Consider the following 3,748-nt stretch of genomic DNA (forward strand, 5'->3'; position numbering starts at 1 on the left):
TACAGGGGTGACAATTTAAGATTGAGATGAGGAGGAATTTCTTCTCTCAGAGGGTTGTCAGTCTTTGGAACTCCCTGTCACAAAGAGCAGCGGGGGCAGAGTCCTTGTATATATTTAAGGCTGAGATAGATAGGTTCCTGATCAGTAAGGAAATCAAAGGTTACAAGGAAAGGGCAGGAAAGTGGCATGAGGAATGCCAGTTCACCCACACTGAATGGCATACCAGACTCGAGTGGCTCAACGGCCTACCCCTGTTCCTTTTTCTTATAGTCTTCATATATTGCTGTAAAGCGAGTGCTATGTGAGTCTGCATGGCTGCATATCTCTTAAGACAGGGTTTCCCAAACAGTGGATTGCACCCCCATTGAGGTCGTGAGATGAGGTCATAGAATCATAGAATTTACAGTGCAGAGGAAGGCCATTCGGCCCATCAAGTCTACACCAGCCCTTGGAAAGAGCACCCAACCAAAGCCCACACACCACTCCATCCCAGTAACCCAGAAACCCCACCTAACCCTTTTTGGATATTAAGGGCAATTTAGCGTGGCCAATTCACCTAACCTGCTCATCTTTGGACTGTGGGAGGAAACCAGAGCACCGGGAGGAAGCCCACGCAGAGAACGTGCAGACTCCGCACAGACAGTGACAGAGATTTTGGGGTGATAAACTCCAAGGCAGCAATGGCTGCTGTGGGATTAGGGCTGAGTGCTAATAGCTGTGTGACCTCCTTAATTTTTTTTTCATTGTTGGTCATGGCCTTATTGGACAGATCTTTAAGGCCTTATTGCTGCTGCAAAAAAACCCTGGGATTTTCTTTAAAACATAACTCTGAAGTTTAAACAATTCTGACCAGGCTACAATAACACCCCCCCCCCCCAACCCAATCCCAACCGTCCTCACCACACCCCTCCCCTCTCTCTCTCTCTCTCCCCCCCCCCCCCCCCCCCCCCCCCGCCACCTGCTTGCCACTCTGGCGCTAACCCCCACCCTCACAGCTGAAAGATCCCTCATCAGGGCACACATAATCCGAGGTATTAAAATGGGATCACACTAGGAAGAAGTTTGGGAAGTTCTATCTTAAAGAAGGAGGCTAAAATCAGTCTTTTTAATCCTATTTCAGTTTTGCTGTAAGCTATTGACTGGCTGTCAAACTGGTACGTTTCATAGAATCTTGCAACAGGGGAGAAGGCCACCCGGCTCATCTTAACTTTGCTGGCTCTTTGAAAAACCTATCTAATTAGAATCACTCCCCCAGCTCTTTCCCCTCAGCCCAACATCTTGTTTTTTTTATCTCGTTCAAGTTTTTCTCCAATTTCTTTCGGAAGTTACGATGGAATCTGCTTCCACCGCCCTTTCGGACAATGCCTTGTGCAGAGCTGTGAGAAAATAACCAAACTTCCATGCCAGTTATCAACATGTTCTGCATTAAAGAAAAGAACCATTGAATTAGACAAGTTACGGTGCATCCTGCCTGTTATCGCAATGCCACCTGCCTCTAACCAGAACCTGCAAGATCCGATAATCTAACATGTCTATTTTTACAAGCTGCTTACAGACAGCTCATATCTCCGATCAGAAATCCATATGGCACTAAACAGAATCCACTGGGAACCCAATAGACCAAATAAATATTCGAACCAGATGTTTTAAAAAAAAAACATCCGCATGACAGACACCAATTCCAGTCTTCCTCTTTCCCCCACCCCCCGGTACAGAGCCAGGAGTTTGCCAAGGAGAAAGAAGGAGCAGGGGTCGAAATCCTCCTTGGGCTTGGGAAGAGGAATGAAAGGGAGGGAGGGAACCTGGAGCTGCCAAAACTACCACCGAGAATAGAATCATTTCAGGCCCTTCAGGAAATGTCTTTACAAACAGAGAATCTTGGGGTGAAAATGTAATCCCTTCAAAATTATTTCGAATTCTAGAACTTCTAGTTGCCAAATTCAGATCTGCCTGTCTCCACCACCACCCTGCACCCACCCTGTACATCTACCTATCCTTCACATCTACTTAGTCCCCACACCTGCCTGTCCCTCCACACCCACCTGTCTCTCCACTTACAACTCTTCCCATAGCTACATGTCCCCATATCTACTTCTCCCCACATCTACCTGTCCCCATGTCTACCTCTCCCCACATCTACCTGTCCCCATATCTATCTGTCCCCCACATCTACCTGTCCCCATATCTATCTGTCCCCCACATCTACCTGTCCCCATATTTACCTCTCTCCACAGCTACCTGTCCTCATATCTACCTTTCCCCATACATATCTGCCCCATATCTACCTCTCCCCATCTACCAGTCCCCATATCTACTTCTCCCCATCTACCAGTCCCCATATCTACCTCTCCCCATCTACCTGTCCTCATATCTACCTTTCCCCATACATACCTGCCCCATATCTACCTCTCCCCACATCTACCTGTCCCCATATCTATCTGTCCCCCACATCTACCTGTCCCCCACATCTACCTGTCCCCATATTTACCTCTCTCCACAGCTATCTGTCCTCATATCTACCTTTCCCCATACATACCCGCCCCATATCTACCTCCCCACATCTACCTGTCCCCATATCTATCTGTCCCCCACATCTACCTGTCCCCATATTTACCTCTCTCCACAGCTATCTGTCCTCATATCTACCTTTCCCCATACATACCTGCCCCATATCTACCTCTCCCCATCTACCTGTCCTCATATGTACCTCTCCCCCACATCTACCTGTCCCCATTTCTATCTGTCCCCCACATCTACCTGTCCCCATATCTATTTGTCCCCCACATCTACCTGTCCCCATATCTTCCTCTCCCCATCTACCAGTCCCCATATCTACCTCTCCCCATCTACCAGTCCCCATATCTACCTCTCCCCATCTACCTGTCCTCATATGTACCTCTCCCCCACATCTACCCGTCTCCATATCTACCTCTCCCTCACATCTACCTGTCCCCATATCTACCTCTCCCTCACATCTACCTGTCCCCATATCTACCTCTCCCTCACATCTACCTGTCCCCATATCTACCTCTGCCCACATCTACCTCTCCCCCACATGTACGTGTCTCCCACATCTACTTGTCCCCCATATCTGCCTATCCCCCACATCTACCTGTCCCCCACATCTACCTATCGGCTACATCTACCTGTCCCCCACATCTGCCTGTCCCCCACATCTACCTGTCTCTCACATGTACCTCTCCCCACATCTACCTGTCCGCACATCTGCCTGTCCCCCACATCTACCTGTCTCTCACATGTACCTCTCCCCACATCTACCTGTCCCCCCACATCTGCCTGCCTCCACAGTTGCATCCATGCCTGTCTGCCTCTCCGGCTCCACCCGGCTCAGTTCTCGATGCAACTTTTCTACAGACGGGGTTAGAAGTGAGTTATCAATTTTAAAGGACACTTTTGAAAGAGAAGCGTCCCCACATTCAGTCCCATCAGTAATGTCAGTGAGTTTACCGTCGAGCAGAGCGGTGCTGCCTCTGGAAGTGTCATTAACACGAATAGATTGGGTAAAGTGAATGGGGACAGGTCGATCTCGGAAACTGTCTGACCTGGGGCTATTTCAATTCATCTCCGCACAGTTGGGGGAGGAGTTAGTAAGCAGCATGGAGAGCCCTCCACCGCTCTGTATTATCCACACGGTAAAACTGTACCTTCCAAGGAGGAGCTTGTGCTGATGGGCTGGCCTGGATGTTGTTTATAAACAGGGTTCCGGCACCGCAAGGGTCTCACATGA

This window comes from Scyliorhinus canicula, chromosome 20, assembly GCF_902713615.1.
Source record: "Scyliorhinus canicula chromosome 20, sScyCan1.1, whole genome shotgun sequence".
Classification (NCBI taxonomy): domain Eukaryota; kingdom Metazoa; phylum Chordata; class Chondrichthyes; order Carcharhiniformes; family Scyliorhinidae; genus Scyliorhinus; species Scyliorhinus canicula.